The sequence below is a fragment of the Musca autumnalis genome, unplaced genomic scaffold, assembly GCF_047663935.1.
Source record: "Musca autumnalis isolate F117 unplaced genomic scaffold, ASM4766393v1 scaffold_4, whole genome shotgun sequence".
NCBI lineage: Eukaryota > Metazoa > Arthropoda > Insecta > Diptera > Muscidae > Musca > Musca autumnalis.
In genome coordinates, this window is record NW_027411977.1 from 144,644,014 (window position 1) to 144,667,041 (window position 23,028).

Genomic DNA, 23,028 nt, shown 5'->3' on the forward strand with positions numbered 1-23,028 from the left:
AAAGAGCGTCAACGGAAAACTTATGGCGAGATCTAGAAAACGAAGTCCAAGCCGAAGAGAAGACGATCGTCACGAAAGAACCCTTGCGCTTTCCTAACCCTCCTCCCCGTACAGAAGCCTGCAACGCAGACACTATGCGCACCGTAATGCAGTGGAACCTAAAGTTCACGGGTGAGGGCGATCTTCTGGAGTTTTTGGAGAGACTAGAAGATCTGGCCGATTGCTACCGAATCCCTCACGACCAACTAATTGCTACCTTGCCAACGCCCTTAAATGGTATAGGGTGAAGAAGAGCGACATTACCTCTTGGAGCTCGTTCCGTACGGAGGCCGAAAAATTTTTCCTTTCAAAAAGGCATCTATCCCAGCTGGAGCACTCCTTCTACACTCGCCGACAGTATAATCGTGAGAAGGCAAAAGATTTTATTATTGGGGTGGTGCCAATTGCTACTACCCGCGAGGTGCAACTAGCCGACCAGCATATGGCTACGTGCGGAAAGGTATATCCCGTGTGCCTTACATTTAAGGAGAAGACAACATTAACTGAGGCAACGGTGTTGCCGACACTGGCCGAGCCCGTAGTACTGGGGATGGATGTTCTGCTGAGGAGAGGCCTGGACATCATGTTGGATGGAAAAGTCGTTCCACGGGCAGCAGTTAGCAAACGATCCAGTTTACATTACCTACGCAGTCTAACTGGGAGGGATTTCTTGTCTCCCGAAGAGAACCATCGTTTGAATGCCCTGTTACAGTTCCACCAAGAGGCGTTCGAGAAATGTAGGGGATTGTGTACCATGGCCGAACATCACATTAAGCTTCGACACCATAACCCCATCACACAGCGATATATGCCTCGTAATCCGGCGATGATGGAGATTATAAATAAGGAAGTGGATGCGCTCCTAGCTGAGGGCCGGATTGAGGTCTCGCATAGCCCCTACAGTTCCCCCATAGTGTTGGCGCGAAAGAAACTTGGAGGATGGCGAATGTGTATGGATTATCGTCAACTGAACGCCGCCAGCGAACCAGACGCGTATCCTCTGCCTCAGATCAATGCGATCCTGGACCAGTTGAAAGAGGCCAGATTCATCAGATGTTGCATCGTGGTACAGACGTTTCGTGCCGAATTTCTCGAGTCTAGTCGGTTCTCTAAACCGGTTACTGAAGAAGGGCGTGAAATGGTGTTGGACCGCAGAGCACGAAATAAAGTTCAACCGATTGAAACAAGTGTTAACCGAAGCCCCCGTTTTGCACTGTCCTGATTTTGACCAGCCTTTCTTCCTTCAAACCGACGCTAGTCAGGAAGGACTAGGCGCCGTTTTATTCCAACGGACCGGGGGCCAACGAATGTGTCATCGCTTACGCGAGCAGAACGCTTACGGAATTGGAGAGAAAATATTTGACGACCGAAAAGGAGTGTCTTGCCATTTTGTGGGGAGTCAGAAAGATGCGGCCATACCTGGAGGGCTACCGATTCACTGTTATAACGGACCACCACTCGCTGAAATGGCTACACTCCCAGCAAAACCCATCAGGGAGACTTGCGTGCTGGGCACTAGAATTACATTGAATATCGTAAAGGGAGCCTTAACGTCGTGGCGGATGCTCTCTCTCGTAGCCCGTTGCCATCCAAAGAGGCCGATCGTTTAATGATGATGAGGGAAGTGGATTGGTATGATCGAATGATGCGTGCGGTCGAGACCAGCCCGAAGAAGTATCCCGAACTGCAAATCATCGAGGGGCGCTTATACAAGCATATACCCCGAAAGACCAGCGTCGATCCCCGGCCAGAATGGAAGGTTTGCGTGCCTCACAAAAGCCATATGGACATTCCCTTGAAATACCATGATGCAGTCGAAGCCGGTCATCTCGGAGTGTCCAAGACCCTGGAAAGAGTTCAAGAGAACTATTACACTGCTCAACAAAATTGAAAAAGTTGAATGTTTCAGACGAAGTTGCAGTTGTTTCTAGATCAAATCGGCGAGTTGTTTTCAAATCCGGTCCCGGTTTTTCTCCATCAGCTCTTGTTTTTAAGATATAGCTCAAAATCGGTTTTTACGAGTTTAACCCAGACTTTCGTTTTTTTCGGATTCAAACAAATATTTTTTGTGGGTTTTTCGACATTAATATATTAAGGAGATGTTGTACGCTCGATACAAATCGTTTTTGAAATAGTTGTGGTGAGTACATATCAAAAAAATAAAGAAAATGTACGACGGACCTTGTAAAAATTGCTTATTTTGAGTACTTTAAGCTGTAATTACGTCATCGGGGGAAGTCATAGGATATTCATATGGCAATGCGGATATGCTTAGGGTGTATACTATATAGTCCAGTATTTAAATATATAATATAAAGTTCTTAGCGCCCATGATTCGGCCATAACCTAAAAATCATCATGAAGACTGCCACTGATAAGTAAATGGCTTATGTGGTAATGATATCACTGGTAAATTATTTCCCTTTAGCAGTCTTCATGGCGATTTTCCCCCGATGACGTAACTACAGCTTAAAGTACTCCAAATATGCAATTTTTACAAGGTCCGTCGTATATTTTCTAAATTTTTTTTGATATATACTCACCATAACTATTTCAAAAACGATTTGTATCGAGCGTACAACATCTCCTTAATATATTAATGTCAAAAAACCACAAAAAAATATTTGTTTGTATCCGAAAATAACGAAAATCTGGGTTAAACACGTAAAACCCGATTTTGAGCTATATCTCAAAAACAAGAGCTGATGGAGAAAAACCGGGACCGGATTTAAAAATAACTCGCCGATTTCATCTAGAAACAACTGCAACTTCGGTTGAAACAAAAGTCCTGTTGACCAGTGTTATTGGTCAGGTATCGCTCGGGACGTGAGGCATTACGTAAGGAGCTGTGATATATGTGCTCGATATAAGCCCGACCTGACTGCACCCCGAGGTCATATGGACACCATGGGAGATTGTCTGTGCAGACTTTGTGGGACCTTTACCCCGTTCTACCAAAGGGAACACAATGCTGCTGGTGATGGTGGATAAGTTTAGCAAGTGGGTGGAGTTGTTTCCAACACGACAGGCAACTGCGAACGATGTCGTGAAAGCTCACCGAAAGCGTTCGTACCACCACCCGAAGCTCGACCAAGGACTGCTGGTATATCCTTGGTAGGGGCGTCAACAAAACACTCCTCTTCAATGAAGTCGTCACGTGTGGTGCGATTTATTCGCTCGCCGCCACCGCTGAGGAAGTTTCCGACAAGGGAACTCACCATGGAGGGGACAATTGTGAGCAGACAGTCGCCGCAAACCATGTACAAACCATCTACTTCAGTCGTGTTGTAGGGTTCTTTGCTCACTTTAAGTAAGGCGGAATAATTCGCAATCACTCTGTACAACGTAAGCCTTTAGTATTTTGGTTTTCGCTTTTGGAGTTAGCTTGCTACTGCTGGGGGCTTGCTATCCACCAAGGCATTCCTGGGTGGTTTGTTGCGTTGGCAAATTTTGGAGGGGACTACCCATTGTGGCTGTCCCATTAATAAATTGCACACAGTGAATTCTGTTTACCGTCTCCCACAGAGACTTCGGTTTCCTGTTCCACACAGAGACTTCGGTTTTCTGTCCCACACGGAGACTTCGGTTTCCCGTACCACACGGAGACTTCGGTTTCCCGTCCCACACGGAGACTACGGTTTCCCGTCCCACACGGAGACTTCGGTTTCCCGTCCCGCACGGAGACTTCGGTTTCCCGTACCACACGGAGACTTCGGTTACCCGTCCCACACGGAGACTTCGGTTTCCCGTACCACACGGAGACTTCGGTTTCCCGTCCCGCACGGAGACTTCGGTTTCCCGTCCCACACAGGGACCTTGGTTCTTTGTTCCTAGATATACGCAGTAGTCTGTATGAGTTCGTAGCTGTAATTAGTATTGTATAGTAGTCGTTCCGAACAGAACAGTAGATCGTCGTCAACCCGCCCGACATCAATCAACACGTTCCCGATCACTATTGAAACGAATCAGCAATCAGGATCGTCGCTTCCGATCATCGACAACTATCGGTATCATCCAGCATCGTCATCACCGATCCCCGTCAACCATCGGCGTTCCCAAAGACCCTCGAAACGTCATTACCGAACGTCGTCACCCGTCGCCGTTCCCGAACAGCTTCGGACGAGTTACCGAACATCACCGAATCGTCGTCACCGAGCTTCGTCAACCGTCGTCGTTACCGAACAACTTTAGCCGAGCTGCTGAATCGTCGTCACCGATCTTCATCAACCATCGTCGTCCCCGAACAGATTTTGCCGAGTTGCCGAACACAAACACATAGAGTTGATAAAGTTCCCGCTCACCTATAAATCGTCAGCATCTGTCCTATCGGTATCCTCCCCTCCGAAGAAGGGCCAAAGTAATAATATTGCATTTCATTGAAGTAGAACTTGCTAGTTTCTTTTAAATCAATAAACTACTGATTTAGCCCCAAAATGGAAAACACGAGTCTTTTAATTCATAAGGTTAAGTGGGTCCTTATGGAGCCCCTGGACGCGACTCGAGCTACCCCAGCCGTCGAGAAAACCACGTTACACAAATTAATCGAAATCGGTTCAGATTTGGATATAGCTTCCATATATATTTTCGCCCGATTTCACGTATTTGCTGCATCTATATCTGTCCAATTTTGATGAAATTTGGAATGTGTGACGGAATTTTGTCTAGTAATAAGTGTACCATATTACACAGAAATCAGTTCAAATTGATATATATCCAGTGTTGCCGAATTTGCTGATTTATCGTCATTTTGACGATTTTTTGGCCCAAAATTGAAAAATGACGATTTGACGATTTTATGGTCCAAAATGACGATTTTTTATCTAAGCCAGAAATGCATGAAATAAAAGACGATAACTACATTGTGACCAAAGTTTCACGAAAGATTTTAAGGAAAGCAATGTTCCAAACTCGATTTTTGAGCTTTTTAATGTTTTATAGCAATTTCCAGACGGATTGGCTATATTTAGGCATATATCTGGCATATCTAGGCACAGGTATTTTATAGATTTTGCCCCACATTCAAATTACATGAGTTGAAAATTTTCGTTTAGTTTTGGTAATAGATGAAAATCTTCCTTAAAAAGTTTTCGAGATAAAATATTACTTATACATATTTTGTTATAAAAAATATGAGTCCAGCTTTATTAACTTCCTACAAATGCCCTCTTTAAGCTGTCAGCCAGTTTTGAATGAACATTTTTATCGATTTTCGACTGCCCAACAACCAGAATGTACGTGTACGGACAAATATGGACAGTCACACTGTCAAGCAAGCGATATTTGAGCTAAGCTACCATTTAAAATGGCAATGTGTACCCAGCTTTACCATACTGCATTGCTTCAAACTCTATAACCATAGGAAAACTATTATCTTCTGAAAGCTGTTTTTATAGCAGTATTTAAGCGATATTGGGTTAGATTTATTGCTGTGGATTGTATATCTTATGTTGTCAGCTTCATTCACAAAAATAGCAGCGAAAAATCGCATTAAACGGTTACCAAACCAAGTTGACGATTTTTTGACGTTTTTTCAAATATTGTTGACGATTTGACGATTTTTTTGACGATTTCTGATCAAAAACTGTCGGCAACGCTGTATATATCTCCTATATATATTTTACATATTCACAGTGGTGTAGGGTATCATATAGTCGGCCCCGCCCGACTATGAACCTTTCCTTACTGGATTTTAAATTGTGCTATGGCTATACGCCTGCCTTTAGTGGGTGAAAGAATCCCATTTCGATCTTGCAATATTTGGACTTTTAGATTCGGATTTAGACGAAGGCTTGTCTTCCTTCAACATAATTAGCAAGCCAACGGGTGACATCATTTGAAAGGATGTGTTTGCGGCGACGCCTTGATTTAGTGCTCACCCTAAGGCTGCTATTGACATTTACCGGCGGCGTTATGGAATTTGACGGCGGCGCAGTGAGAACGGTACGGCTGCGTATTTAGCCGAAAATAAGAGCAAAAATACTCACGCACACACACGCATATTCCATAAAGCCACCGGTAAATTCCAATCAGCAAAAAGTAAATAAAGATGAAGAAGGTACATAGGCGATGCAAAAAGCCTAGGATATGCATTTCGCCGGCACAAAAGTTCTATTCGTAAAACATCTCTTGAACTCACACGACATATAACATAAACGAAAACCCCGTGGCCAGTAAACAAACACAAGTGTACAAAGTGGAAATAAATAACATACAACAGCAAAGAAAAAATAAGTTAAACATAAAGATTTTTAAACAGAACAATTAGTACAAAACAAGTAAAACAAAAATACAAACAATTGTAAATTTGCTACTTAAACCCTAGATTAAAAACTAAATTTGTGCTAATTAAAACCTAAATTTTTATACTTAAAACCTAAAAATTGTGCTATAAAATTGTGAATAAAAACCTAATTAAAACCTACAGAATATCTAGATAAAATACTGTGAGCTTGCCTAATGAAAAAATCTATGAATTTGCTACATTAAAATATTGTGAATTTTCCTATCTAAACCTACTGTGAATTTGCTACTTAAAAAATCTAAATTGAAAATTTACCTACCTAAATTTGAATTTGAATTTGAATTTGCCTACTTAAAACCTAGAAGAATTGAAGTCGAAATAAAACCTATGTACAAAGCTAAAATCCTAAAACTAATATTGCACTATATAACCTAAATGCAAAGCTTAATCTATTGTAAATAAACCTAACCTAGTGTACATAAACCTAAAACCTTACCTATTTACACTACCCTACTTAACCTAATATAAAATCTTTTAAATAAAGTGTAAAACTAAGATTGAATTGAGAAAAAAAGAAAACTAAAGTGAGTTTTTATTTTGGTGAAAAAAAAAGGCGTTTATATAAACATTTTGGTCCAGTCGAGCCAGATGAGTGTGATGTTTTTTTAAATAATTAAAAAACAAAAAATTTTACAAAAAACAAAAATCTCAAAAACAGCGTGAGTACAAAGAAAAAGAAAAAGTACAAGATCGTTTACAAAAAAGGCAAAAAGTGAACACATAAAAAGAAATACATAGAAAGTGAAACATATAAAAGAGAAATTACATACAAAGTGAAACAGTTAACAGTGCACATAGAGAACGTTACAGTAAAAGAAGAAAAACATAAATACATAGTGAACAAGGCAAAATTACAAAAAGTGAACATTACAGTGGGTACAACACAAAAAGTTTTTTTTTGGTTTTTTTAATTAAAAATTAACAACAATTTTTACAAATACAACAACAAAACGGTTCGGTACGTGAAACAAAAAATTAAATAAATTCAACAATCAACACCAGTACAACAACAAGGAAACATCAAGAGGACGGACACGAAGGAAGACCCAGCACACCAAATCATACACAAACAGGAAAAAAGTATACATCCTTCAAAGTGAGTACCCCGTTTTCATGGTTTTTTGAGCACAACCAATCAAAAGGATATTGGGTGCAAAAAATAGACCCTTGCGGCCTAAAAATTGCATACACCCCTGTAAACTTGGATTGTGAAGTGCTATAGTGGATCGGAGGAAATTTTGACACCTCATGCAGTGAAACTAATATGCCCATGACTCGAGGACAGTTTTCACTTGCATAACCTAAAAATTTGACACAAACAAAACGAGCAGGGAGCTCAAAATCGCCATTGCTTTTGATACATACCAGAAATTCTCCGTTAGATCACGCTGATTCTTGGAAAAATCTTTACATAAAGAAAAAATTTACTTGGAAATTCCGCCATATTACATACATACATAATTAGTAAACGTGCAGTTTACATAAAGAAACACATATACGTCGCTACATATATACATTGCTACACATATACATTGCTACATATATACATCGCTACATATATACATGAATATTTAAAAAATAAGGCGCCATTTTTAAATTTAATAGCGTCTGGTGGACAGACGAATTTTACCGTTGATTAAAAAACACATTACGAAACAAAAAGAGTCTGGTGGACTGCCAGAAGAAATACTTAACCTAAAAAGCTATTGTTTGAAATTTTGGAGGCAATATACAAGCGTCTGTTACACTAACCTACAATTCGTCGATAAATTTGAAAAACATTTTTGCGAAATAAAAGTCTGGTGCACAGACTGATGCTTACTTACATCGACATTTTTAACAATATTTTTTTTGGCAAAACACAGTCTGGTGGACAGACAGAGAACAAGCGCCTATAATTACAACATATATATAACTTTTATAATTTAATCAAATTTTACCAACTTTTCAGCAAAATTTCTGTGACCCAAAATATCTTCAGCGAGTTATTGCTGAAGTATTTTGCTGGTATATTCTTGTGCATAACCACCAGGGACGTACGCAGGGGGGGGGGGGGGGCCGGGCCCCCCCGAAATCGTTTGGTCCGACAAAATTTTTTGAGTTACTTTAACAAATTATTACGATTTTTTCTCTAAAATAATTTTCGTATTTGAAATTTCAAATGAAATCTGATATTGTTCTGAAGGTTCTGTACTGAAAATGTACTTTATCAACAAGTTGTCTGAAGAAATATTGATTTTTTTTTTGTTTGAAAACTCTCTTTGAGTGTTTTGGAATTCGTATTCAAAAGATTACAAATTCATTATTGTGCGGATTAGAAGTACATAAAATGAAGTGCCTATTGGATAATATGTACGACATATTAAGGGGTTTCCGTGGAGTATATATAAAACAATGTCATGAGTCATGACAGCAATTTCCAACTTAAACTTATATATCTCAAAAATGGTACAACCGAGGAGCCAATTTTCAAAGCTACACCATTTTCCTTAGCCCCATTTCGATAGGACTTGCAGTTTCCAAGCAAAGTCGCGAAAACCTAAAAATGTGAACTTTGGCCGCGATTTATTTAAAAATCGCTCCAGCGATTTTTTTTGTTTTTTGATTTTCCTCGTCTATGAATATTGCTGTTTCAGAATCCGCAAGAACTTCCCGGCTTAACGCTGGTTCAAGAGCACCGTGATATTGTACCCTCAGCTGTTAGGCTAATGATAAAAATGTAACCCGCGTTACAATTTGGAGTCGATTTATCCCAGTTCGTCCGTCCGTCAGTCTGTATGGCTCAAGCGCATTATAACTCTCGAACAGATCAAAAGATTTCGTCCAAAATTTGGATCTCGCAATATTTTGTTCAAACTTCCTTTGGACACTTCCCCAGCCAGACTTCAAAATGTTTCCCTAAAATCGCGAGCAAAGTCCAATTCGATTTTTTCGAGACCTAGAGTACTTTCGAATATGGATCGATTCACTTGAGGGCTTGTTTACAGCGATATTGTACTTTTTGTGGGTGAGTCAATGGTTATATCAGTATTGGTCCAAAAGCTGTAAATCTTACGCCGACCAAATTTAAATTAGGCCCACTTCCAAAATGGACGGTATCAGTCGATTCTTTCAGGTATCGTCTGTACAAAAATTCAAAACTTTTGCGCTTTCATCGAAGTCACATTTTTGATCAGAACGCCAACAATCGAGAAGTTGTATACCCCAAATATTTCGAAGTTATTGTCGGAAAGTTTATACGTCCAAGAAAGGAGACGAAATTCTGAAACTTCCTTGGTATACAATTTACAGAACAAAAATTGGCTATGTATCCCGTATTCGATCTGTCTATATATACTCGTATAAGTCTCAACTCACATATGCTGAGGGTATATCTCTGTAGGCAACCCCGACTGTTACTTTTTCTTGTTTTTCAGAAATCAAAAGTTATGAATTTTTTTAAGTTTGCCTCCGCTGTGCTGACAGAAGTGATTGGTTGTTGGAAACCATTGATGTATCAGATGGAGTTTTTCGAATCAACCTTTTTTTTAGGATTTAGCTAAAATGTTTTTGCAAAGTTTCAAACAGTACTACGAGTTGGATTCGGAGTCAATGAGTCGTAGATTGCATAGGCCAGGTCCTGATATTTTTTTAATGTAACTTTCTGAATGTTCCTTGACTCTATCACTTCTGGTAAAATAGTAAAGCTTTGGTGTTTTTATGCACTTAAAGAATGTTATTTTCTTACAATGATACAAAACGTTTTTAATGGCACTGAAATTAGTGTGTTATATATGGTAATATTCAAAAATGTTTTACAATCGTTGAAGTTGAGGTTCACCATTTAATAAGTCGCGAACTGTCAATATATTTTATACAATATGAATATATTTATATTAATTGAAGTGTTTTAGCTGGGGTCGCAAAAAAAGGACCATAACAAATAATTTATGTGGAAGCTGTGTTGGTGGTAATACTCGTATTAAAAAATGGGTAAAAATGTGTTGAAGTTTACAAGTTTTTTTTTGTGTTCTTTCTTGATTTCTGGTCAAACCACGGAAAATTCAGACCTGAGATCAAAGAAAGAATTGCAGAATACCCCTTGGGCAACATGGTTCTAATGTATGACTTTTCGATATATACACTGCATCCCCCTAAAATCGATGTTGACATTTTGAAGTTTTGAAATATGGTTTTTTTACCGAGATTCTGGAGTAATATTCGTATTTCGTATAAAATAGAATTTGGTAGCACATCCGCGGTTCTTGACGAATTTGTTTAAAATTTGTTATAATGACGTATTTTTATAGGCGGTCACTGAAATCGGATGCGCCTTATAATCTTATGTACATCACGCAATTTTTACCCACATTAAGGTTTTTTGAACAGTAAGATGCAGCTGACGGCACACTTTTGCCGCTGAATGAAAAGTGGAAAATCGCTACATATTGATAGAGATGCACTCGCTGTATCTGAAAAGCGCATGCGCCTTAACTAATTTTAACGAATTCGCGAATTATACGTTTTTCTTTGGTTGTAATTTCAATATTACTCTCTATTTCATAATCCTATTGTTTATCAAAGTAAGCAAATACACTTTCTGGTTTATCATCGCATTTTCCCTGAAGAAGTTTCAGCAAGGTCCGTCAGTCCTTGCATCGAAATTTAGCGAAGTAGTAGAATAACTCCCAAAAATGTTTTTTCTATTTTTCGTATTGAACAAAAAATATATTTTTGAAATAATATTCCAACAATAAGTTTTCGTCTTTTGTTGTTGCTGTAATATGGCAGTTATAAATCCTATCGTTAAAATTTTGGTCTCATATTTTTCTACGCGTTGTCTAGAATCTGTACGTATTTTTAATTTATTTTTTCGAGTTTTATTTGGACTCTGAATTAGAATAAATTAAATTTACTCCAAGATTTTTTCAGTATTTCTTGATTCTCCGCCAAAATAGAAATGAATTTAGTAAATATTTAGGCATCTACGGATAGATATTAAATGCTGTTAACGCTTTATATATACATTTTCTTATTACAGCAAAAATTGAATTTTTAAATATTTTTCTTTATAAGGGAATAAAACCCCCATAACTTTGGAGCGCAGCATCCAATTTTGTGAAAGCGAAAAGGTTTGAAAGCACAACTTTTTTTCTTAATCTATGTTCCCAAAATTGCTGATGTGCTCGCAAAACAATTTTTAAAATTTCTTCCAATGGAATTGCAAAAGAAATTTGAAATTTACCATATGTACTTTAAAGAATAAACGGCGTTATGTTCGGGTTGAACTGTTTATATCCTCCAAACACTGTATATATCTATTCCATATATTCACACTTTTTGCATGGAAGTTCTTCCACCAAAAGGATTTCCAAAATCCAAATTTTTAAAAATTATGCTAATAGCCTCAACAACACAACACATGGTCGTATGTCAAACTGTCCTGAGTATGCTTATGTCAAATGACGTCTGGTTTTTAGAGCCCCTCATACATAAAATCATAAAAAAACCCTTTAAAATAGCTTTACGTAACGATACATAACATTTTTAATTTTCATGATTTTTGGTGAAGTTGGGCCGCCCCCGAAATGAAATCCTGCGTACGTCCCTGATAACCACTTTGTGGTGAAACTTATACTTTTGAAAACTTTTTTTGGAAATTTTTTGGGATTTTCTTTGACCTTTTTGACCCAAATCATAACACTTTTAAAATTTCTTTGCAATTTTTGGAAAAAATTCAAGCGGTTTTTTGAAATATTTGTTGATTTAGACAAATATTGATTAAAGGAATTTGCTGTCATTTCATATTAAAATCCTCCTGCAAAAGGATATTAAGCGATTTTATTAACTTACTGAGACACTTAGAAAAAGGACGGACATATCTTGGAACTTTTATCCACAACCCAGCATACATTTTCACAACCGTTCAAGTTTTTTTTGGATAACTTTTTGAAATTTGAAAAATAATTTTCTGTTGCAATTACATCTTGTCTATTGGATTTATTTTTGTTGGATACTCAAACGGAATAGCCATATACACGTTTTCTCATATTGACTCGTAAACAAATTTACTGATTTTTGGAAATTCTTTTGCGTTTTTGGAATCAAGCAAGTTTTTATAAACTTTTTTGACACTTTTTGCTTTCATTGGCGTCTTTTGTGAAGTTTACATTCAAATTTGCCCTCAGTTTGGATAAAAATTTTTGTAGTTTATCGGAAAGTTTCTCCTCAGTTACACCTTACTGTTATTGATCTCGTGTGACCCGGCGTATTTGCTTCCTCATTATACGGAATTGAATTCAATCAAAAGTATTTTTCTTTTTTTTGGAAAAATACTAATTTTCACCAAGCACTGGATTGAAAAACTGAACAACAGTCAAGCAAATTGCGAAAATTATTTGAGCTTTTTTCAAATATTTTTTGGAATTTTCGTCTATTTTTTTGATTAACAAGGGAAGTTTTATCTGAATAAATCCAAAATTCGTTGTCGACGATATTTTTTAAAGGAAAACGCTTTCTTAATTTTTGTTTTTCAAAGATTTTGTAAAGCTTAAATCCTGAACAAAGTAATTCCTTCTCATTTGGGATACTTTCGTAATTTTGCTACCTACAAAATTAAAGAAAAGCTAAGACTCAAACTACAAGATGGATAAAACATTGTGCGACAAATTTGCGAATGGCGTTGACGATCTTTTGGACTTCATTTCGATATTTTCAATAACCAATCCAGAGGATACTTCCGACACCTTGGAGACAACTCGCTTAGGATTGAATTCAGCATGGGAACAAGTGAAAAGGAGTTATATGGAATGCAGAGATCACGAGCCAGCCGAAGCAGAAAAGGTGATTGATAAAAACAAATTGAGGAAAAAGTATATGGAAGCGATGGACGCGTACAAGAAAGCTCTAAGTCAAATCAATATACAATTAAGAGATGCACTTGATAAACAGGCTTTGGAAAAAACCAAAAGAGAGTCAATGACCATGATCCCACAAGGAAAAGAGGAAGATGTCAAATCAATATCACGTTTGCCGCCGTGTGACACCGACATATTCAAGGGAGGTTATAGCGATTGGCCCACATTTAGGGATTTATTCACGGCAATCTATATAAAAGGATCAAAATTAAGCAACGTGGAAAAATTATTTCATCTCAAACAAAAAACAGCTGGCGAAGCAAGAGAAATTATTAGCCATGTGCCATTAACCAATGATGATTTTGAATTAGCGTGGAGGAACCTTACGGATCGATACGAGAACAAAAGGATGCAGGTTAATGAACAAATAAAATGTCTTTTTAATCTGCCTGGAGTTTCAAACGACTCAAGTTACACGATTCAAAAATTACAAAGAACAGTAAATAGTTGTATACAGACACTGGAGATGCTGGAAGTGAACGTAAAAGGATGGGACCCACTTCTGATATACCTCTGTTCTTCAAAATTACCACGGAACTTTCTAGAGGAGTTCGAGAAATCTCTTAGCAATTGCAAAATACTTCCAAAATGGGAACAATTTGACGAGTTCCTGACAAATAAATTCAAAACTATGGAATCAGTTGGGAATATAAAGCCTTCTACATCAAAATTTGTTCAGCCGAATAAGCCTACGCTCAATAAACCTAGATTTTTGAATACTTTTCAAACAAATACTTCAAGGAATCCGAGTAATGTTGGAGGAAGACCCAATTCACAACAGAATCAACAAAAGAAAACACAAAATAGCAATCAAAATGGACAATCATGTCAAGTTTGCAAATCAAATCATTTCATAAGAGATTGTTCGGAGTTTCTGAAGAAGAACATCAATGATAGAATTCATATTGTGAAGACGTCACATTTGTGTTATAACTGCTTTCATCTAGCCATGGAGTTAAAGATTGCAAAAGTCGCTTTGGTTGTCGTACTTGTACCTTGAGACATCATACTTTGCTACACAAGGGAACGGAAACCCAGTCAACAAATTCATACCTAGCTCAGGTGGGGACACAACCTAGTACTAGTGTCGCCGCTACTACCACTCAATTACAGTCCACTACAAACCTTGCACCAAATACGATTACAACCTTGACCCTCCAAGATACTCAAGTTAATCAACAACAATCTGGAGGAACTCTACTTTTCACAGCCATGGTACAAATAGAAACCAGAGGACAACTTTACGATGCCAGAGCTCTGATCGACTCAGGATCACAGTCAACTTTTATTTCGGAAAAATTGAAGAATCTTTTGAAGCTGCCTACAAGAAGCAATTTAGTACACGTCACTGGTCTCAGTCAATTTGTTTCCGAAACTTCAACAAAATCCTGCCTATTCACTATGCGTTCAAAATATGACCCTAGTTTTAGACTGGAAGTGTGGGCTCCAGTTTTAAAAACGTTACCTTCGAATTTGCCACCACAAAACTTAGATAAAAATCAACTTAGAGATGTTACATCATTAGAACTGGCTGACCCGAAGTTCTACGTCAGTCAACCCATCGATTTACTTATTGGAATGGACATAGGACCATTAATATTCACAATTGGGACTCCAATGAAAACTTTTGGAACAATATTAACACAAAAAACAAAGTTTGGATGGATTGTTGGAGGACCCATTCCTGGGAATGCGATTCGAAGTAAACAAATTTCAATGCTTGCGACCACATCTATCGAGAAAGTACTTACACAATTTTGGGAGGTGGAAGAGACCCCTAAAAAAGTTTTACGGTCAGAAGAAGACCACTTTTGCGAAAGGAATTTCATTGAAACTACAGTACGAAATCAAGAAGGAAGATACATTGTGACTCTCCCATTCAGAAAATACGAGGAACTGGGAAATTCAAGGAATATTGCCTTAGCCCAATTCTACAGGATGGAGAGAAAACTTTTGAAAACACCAGAGTATAAAGAACAATATGACACTTCAATACTGGAGTACCTTGAACTTGGTCATATGCGAAAAGTTAGCGAAAACGAGATCAACGATATGCCCAATTATTATCTGCCACATAACGCAGTGATAAAACCAGATAGACTTACTACAAAATTGAGAGTCGTTTTCAACGCTTCATGTCCAACATCGAACAAAACAAGTTTAAACGACATACTTTTGCCTGGACCCATTCTGCAACAGGATTTAGTATTACAGATTCTCAAATGGAGATTTTTCAAGTACGTGTTTAATGCCGACATCACAAAGATGTATAGGCAAATATTGCTGGACAAAAGTCAAACAAGATACCAAAGAATACTCTTCAGAAAAAGGCCATCTGACCCAGTTGAAGACTACGAGTTGCTGACTGTGACATTTGGAGTAAATTGCGCGCCTTTTTTGGCATTACGAACCCTGATCAAATTGGCACAGGATGTTAGAGACTTGTATCCAAGAGCTGCCGACATAATTTTAAACAATTTATACGTGGATGATGTACTGGCGGGTGGTCATACGCTTGAAGATTCGATAAAATCTAGAAAGGAATTAGTCGCAGCTTTAGAATCTGCTGGATTTATGCTCATGAAATGGGCCTCAAACGATCACAAGGTGATTAAAGATATTCCGGAAGAAAATTTATTGCCATTAAACTGGCTAGATATTTCGGAAGATGCTTCTACGAAAACTTTGGGTGTAAGATGGAATATTTCTGGAGATTTCTTCTCATTTACACCTCCAATAATGGAAAAACAAGATAGATACACTAAAAGAGAAGTGTTATCAACCATTGCCAAGTTATTTGACCCATGCGGATGGCTAGCACCAGTAGTGGTCGTAGCAAAATTGGTAATGCAGCAAATCTGGCTGGACAAAATAGATTGGGACGACACCTTGAAGCCAATGACCCAAATGAATTGGAAGAACTTTGTAAAAAATAGCCAAAATATCGATATGCTCAAAGTTCCACGATGGATCAATTTCACTTTGACAAGTTCTGTGGAAATTCACGGCTTCTGTGACACTTCGGAAAGCGCATATGGGGCTGCTATATACATCCGAGTTGAAGATCCAGACTCTAATACACTTACCTTCCTGCTAGCAGCAAAGACTCGGGTAGCTCCGATTAAAAAACTCTCAATACCACGACTCGAATTATGTGGAGCAGTTCTTCTTTCGAAATTGGCAGTTTCAATAATGGATAACCTGCAAATATCCAACTATGTCACACAATTTTGGACTGACTCTACTATTGTTTTGGCATGGTTAAAAAAGCCTCCTTGCCATTGGAGCACTTTTGTCGGAAATAGAGTTTCGGAAATCTCTGAGAATGTCGGTCAAGAAAACTGGAGACACATTGACTCTGAAAGTAACCCCGCTGATATAGCGAGTCGAGGATGTTCACCTACTGAACTAAAAGACAATAATCTCTGGTGGTATGGACCTAACTGGTTAAGAATGCCCAAAGATCGTTGGCCATCACATCAAGTTACAAATGATACAAACTTGGAAGCGAAAACTGTTAAAGCCCTCACACTTGTGCAAGAAAAGGATGACCCTTTGAAAAATTTCTCTTCATTGGCAAAAGTCTATCGTTCATATGCATATCGTCACCATAAATGCCGGAAGACGTAACCCACAAAAATAAAACTTTACAGGAGAAGCAAAAAACGTTATAAAATGAAAACGGTGTTATAAAATATCGAAAAATTTTAGTATCGTGGTTTAAGACAGAGAAGAAATATATTTTTTGAAAAAAATTACATTTTTGTCCAGAATGTTAGAAGCTGTGTGGGTTACGTCTTTTGGTATTGTATTTTTCTGAAATACTAAAAGACGTAACCTACAATTTATTGAGTATACATTTGAAGAAACTAGTATAAATGAAAAATTATAAACAAATTAGGACTGGTTTATTGGCCTACGCGGTTAAGCGAACTTTAAACTAGCCATCTGATGGTGTTGGGTTCAATTCCCAGTCTTGACGTTGATATTTCAATGGACCACAATTAGGTGAACTGTTTATTCCAACCATCACTATAATTACTTATAATTTCAATTGTATTAGACGATATTAAATCTGGAATATTATATTTATGGTTGTATTTAAGTCAATTTATTGACAGAATATAGTTCATATAAATTAAGTGATCTGTAACAGTTTAAATGTAACTTTTAATTGTCATAAGGAATGTTGTCATAAAAGTAATGACAATCACTTGGAATTAAGCGTTTTAAGTCTTGCAGGTGTTGAAATTTCTTTCTTGAAACTTTTAGCCTTTGTGTGTACATCTGAGGAGGATTCACTGCCTCAAAATTTGTCGGACTTTTCTATGGTAGAATCTGCTACTCGTCTTTGATATCAAGTTTAAAAAAGATTATACTGCTATGATCGAAAGCCAATGCTCGCAGTGACTGTAGGATTTCCTGTCTTTTTGTATAATCCAAACCAATACAGAAAATTTGCGTTTTTGTCTTGACCTATTCGATTATTACAATCAGTTGATCTCTATTCAACCATGGGTTAGTTGACCAGACCATCTTTTGCAAATTTACAGCCTAATCGTATCCGTATTTAAAGAATACATCTTTGTACTAGAACGACGTGAATTTTGACCACTTACACGTTTTCGTATCAACGTCTCAAATTTTGAACATTTCCGTTCGTTCTTTCTCTTGGAAAAATGAACAATATCGGGACGAGCATTGCCTTCCGAATAACCACTTCCTTTTGTCCGGTTAACATATTGTTTTCCATATGTGCGTTTTAGATGTTTATTTAAATAAGGGCATAGGTCTTCTGTCATCATCTTCAATTATTTCAATTATGGATTTTTTCTGTAAGACCAGTAAAAACCGTCTAAAGTCAAAGTTATTGCTTTAAAAATTAACTAAAAGAATGGTCTTTGTGATTTTTGAAAAAAGCTAGCATTCTTGAGATATGATAACCTAAGAGTCAAATTACACATATGGAGAAATAAGCCGAGTAAAAGACAAAACTGTTAAAGTAACTACACCATGTGATAGGTATTTCCATAAGCTTTCATACCTTACCCATTTTGTAGTAATCGGTTCAGTTGAACTGGGTCTAACCCGGTTTTGAACCTGGACTTTCGGGTCAAATAACCGGTTAACCGAATCCGCCCCGTGGAAATTATACATTAACTCAATAAGCCCTCCCTCTGGCATTATAATTGCTGCAAATATCAAAGAATACATTGTTTGTACTGCTGTTTAGTTTTGAAATAATGTGGGTTACGCCTTTTGTGTTCTATGAAAATTACAGTATGCTGTTACGTCTATTGGCATTTGAATAGGATCGTTATTTTTAAACGTAGAAGCTTGAAATTTTGCCAGAGCATGTATTTTAGCTTAATATATCAGATTCCATCAAAAAACGAATTTCCATTTCCATGTCGGTTACGTCTTCCGGCATTTATGGTGACGATATGCTTTGCGATTTTGGAAGAACACTGGACAAAATCGACAACATCTTAGAGCACTATCTACGGATCTTTCACCCACAGAAATCCAGGATGGAAAACGCTCGAGTATAGTACAAACTCAAAAATTTTTCTACCCAAACGAATACGAATCATTGGAAAAAAAGACTCGAATCTCTCCCACAAGCCCACTTCTGACCTTGAATCCTTTCCTAGACTCAAGAGGAATTATGAGAGCCAACGGAAGATTAGTACAATCGGGTGTTCTGACTTATAGTGAACGCCATCCAATAATACTCCCGCATGGAGCAATCTTCAGTAAGTTGCTTGTGGACTTCATTCATAAAATTACATTGCACGGAGGCAATCAGTTGATGATCCGAGTGATAAGATCTGAATTCTGGATATTCGGACTCAAGTCGCTGGTCAAAAAGACTATTCGGAATTGCAAAGTATGCATAATTCACAAAAAGAAGACTCAAGATCAAATAATGGCCTCACTTCCACCAGAACGCACTTTCTTGTCGAGACCATTCACAAATACAGGAGTTGACTTTGCGGGACCCTTCAATATTAAGAGCTATTCGGGAAGGGCCTGTTTCCTCACTAAAGGATATGTTTGTCTTTTTGTCTGCTTCGCGACTAAAGCTATACACTTAGAGTCAACGAGCGACTTGTCTTCTTATGCTTTCCTTGCCGCATTTGCCAGATTCATAAGCCGCCGTAGTTGCCCATCTTGTATTTACTCAGACAATGGGACAAATTTTGTTGGCGCGGTCGACTTACTAAAAAGAGATCGAGTAGCTTTTATGAAGAACCTACAAAGCACCACAATACAAAGTCATTGTCATCAAAATTTGAATTGGCGCTCCTCACATGGGCGGTTTGTGGGAGGCCGAAGTAAAATCGTTCAAACTTCATCTAAAGAAAAGTATACCAAAAATGAACTTCACGTTCGAAGAGTTTACTACCATATTAACGCGCATCGAAGCTTGTTTGAATTCGCGACCATTGAGTCCGGCAAGCGACGACCCCAATGACTTCACACCCTTAACACCTGGTCATTTCTTAATAGGCACGGCTATTTTGGCTCCAGCTGAGCCCGATATATCCGACACTGATCTTAGTTTAGTTAATCGTTGGAAAAGACTTAAGGTTATTTCTCAGTATTTTTGTAACCGATGGAAAATCGAATATCTCCATGAACTTCACAGAAGAACCAAATGGAAGTATGAGAAAGAAAATGTTAAAGAAGGAGATTTAGTCGTGATAAGAGATGATAGATTAGCCCCCCAAGAATGGAAAATGGGTCGTATTGAGAAAACACACCCCGGTTCTGATCAAAATGTTAGGGTTGTGGATGTACGGACTTCGGGTGGCATAATTAGTAGACCCATTGCAAAAGTTGTCAAACTTTTCTCCGACTGACTAGTCGGCTACATACTCACAAAAAACACGGTACTCACATCATTTTCGTTACAGATATGGCAGCTTACCTTGGCAAACAACAACAACAACAAGTCGCTGAGAGAAATGACCGCCCCGGTCGTCGAAACGAACGCCCAAACAGTCCCGAGAGAAGCCGGTCCAATCAGCTGCGAAGAGATGAGAGGAGAAGTCGGCCCAGTCACTGGCAATTTTCTTGCGGGCTCTGTCAGCAGGACCATGCGCTTAGCTCCTGCCGCCGCTTCCTTGACCAATCCCCATATCAGCGCTATAAAACTATCGAGAGACGAAGTTATTGCCGCAATTGCCTGTCCCGCAGCCACTTGGCGCCTGACTGTCCGTCGTTAGTGGGATGCCGCCGCTGTGCATACCGCCACCACACCCTTATCCATGGAGCCCCACAATTGGAAGACCCTTTACGACCGGTGCCAACTGCAGATGAAAGACCGTTCGCATGGGACTTGGTGTTGGTCCCAACGGCAATGATCCGAATTACGGATGACGCTATAGAGGAATGGGCAACCGTGAGAGCGCTGGTAAGCCAATCCACCTCCATGTCACGCATCTCGTATGCGTCTTTCCAGAGGTTGGGCCTGCGTTCGTTCCGATACCAGGGGCAGCGGTTTACGTCATTTACTATTCACCCCAGAAACCCCCACAGTGACTGGTCGCTGCAAATTATGCCCGGGTAACTGAGGAATTGCCCTACCGGCCATATAATGATGGAATAATCGAGGACCCGACCCGCAATTTTGCACAAAATCAGCTGGCTGATGCTGACCCACGTGGCAACAATCCCATCGAGGTTGAATTAGGTGCTGATGTCTACTCGGCCATAATCAGAAGCGCCCGAACTGCAACCGGCCTAGGGGACGTATATGGATATCATACCAGGTTGGGCGTTGTTTTTTCCGGCCCCATCAAAAACTTGCCAGTCGATGATTAAGTTTGGAGAACATACACTGGTCACGGGGTGGGAGGATGTTTGCGGCGACGCCTTGATTTAGTGCTCACCCTAAGGCTGCTATTGACATTTACCAGCGGCGTTATGGAATTTGACGGCGGCGCAGTGAGAACGGTACGGCTGCGTATTTAGCCGAAAATAAGAGCAAAAATACTCACGCACACACACGCATATTCCATAAAGCCACCGGTAAATTCCAATCAGCAAAAAGTAAATAAAGATGAAGAAGGTACATAGGCGATGCAAAAAGCCTAGGATATGCATTTCGCCGGCACAAAAGTTCTATTCGTAAAACATCTCTTGAACTCACACGACATATAACATAAACGAAAACCCCGTGGCCAGTAAACAAACACAAGTGTACAAAGTGGAAATAAATAACATACAACAGCAAAGAAAAAATAAGTTAAACATAAAGATTTTTAAACAGAACAATTAGTACAAAACAAGTAAAACAAAAAGTACAAACAATTGTAAATTTGCTACTTAAACCCTAGATTAAAAACTAAATTTGTGCTAATTAAAACCTAAATTTTTATACTTAAAACCTAAAAATTGTGCTATAAAATTGTGAATAAAAACCTAATTAAAACCTACAGAATATCTAGATAAAATACTGTGAGCTTGCCTAATGAAAAAATCTATGAATTTGCTACATTAAAATATTGTGAATTTTCCTATCTAAACCTACTGTGAATTTGCTACTTAAAAAATCTAAATTGAAAATTTACCTACCTAAACTAATAGTGAATTTGCCTACTTAAAACCTAGAAGAATTGAAGTCGAAATAAAACCTATGTACAAAGCTAAAATCCTAAAACTAATATTGCACTATATAACCTAAATGCAAAGCTTAATCTATTGTAAATAAACCTAACCTAGTGTACATAAACCTAAAACCTTACCTATTTACACTACCCTACTTAACCTAATATAAAATCTTTTAAATAAAGTGTAAAACTAAGATTGAATTGAGAAAAAAAGAAAACTAAAGTGAGTTTTTATTTTGGTGAAAAAAATGCGTTTATATAAACAGGATGGAATTCATGATATCGGAAATCAGCATTAAATGATGGACAAGACCGAACGACTCGGACATGTTGAAAGCTGCTATACTGTTAATTCCTTGTCGAACGCCTCGGTACCAGCTTTGTCGACAATTTTTGATCGGAAATGATCAAAAAATCGTCAAAAATTTTTGAAAATCGTCAACATGTTCCACAGTTTGATGCGATTTTTTCGCTGATAGTTATGTCAATGAGACTGACTATATAAGATATACATACGGTCATCTACGTACATTTTGGTTGTTGAACAATCGGATATCGATAAAAACTCTAATTCAAAACTGAGGTTCAGTAGGAAGTTTCGAAAGCTGGACTCATACATTTTTTCACAACGCTATAGATACAATTCCCATTTCATCTCGACAACTTTTCAATGAAGATTTACGTCCACTAATAATCCTAAATGAAAGATTTCAGCTGATATAAGTCGAAGGTGATGCAAAAACCTTAAATATACCGAGGTATCGTTGTCCACAAAGAAATTCAGACACTTAGATATAGCCAATATGGCGGGAAATTGCTAAGAATTTAAAAAACCCTCCGAAAATCGAGTTTGCAACATTTTTCCTTTGGTTAAAATATGTTTTATTTCAAGCAATTTAGTAATTACCGATTAATTTTAACGACAATTGTCGGTAACTCAAGAAATGAGTTAAAGAATCGCACTTCTGTAGAACAGCAGTCATATTCTGTTTACAGCTGCTCGTATATTTTTTATACCCTCAGCCTTTAGGTTAATGAGGGTATATACACTTTGATACAACCAAAACGTGTCACATCGAAATAACGGGTTTAGACCCCAAGTATGTTTGGACGAAATTAGTTTTAGACAATTTGGAGTCGGTTTAGCCATGACCGTTCGTCTGTCCGTCTAGCT

The 23,028-nt window shown here is 38.1% G+C and overlaps 1 long non-coding RNA gene across 1 annotated transcript; it reads left to right on the forward strand.

Annotated features, from left to right (window-relative positions):
- Nucleotides 1–2,367: 2,367 nt before the first annotated feature.
- LOC141402112 (uncharacterized) lies at nt 2,368–22,072 on the forward strand. Its single transcript, XR_012412531.1, has 2 exons — nt 2,368–7,436; nt 20,157–22,072. It is a non-coding gene; the product is annotated as an uncharacterized lncRNA (long non-coding RNA).
- Nucleotides 22,073–23,028: the final 956 nt, after the last annotated feature.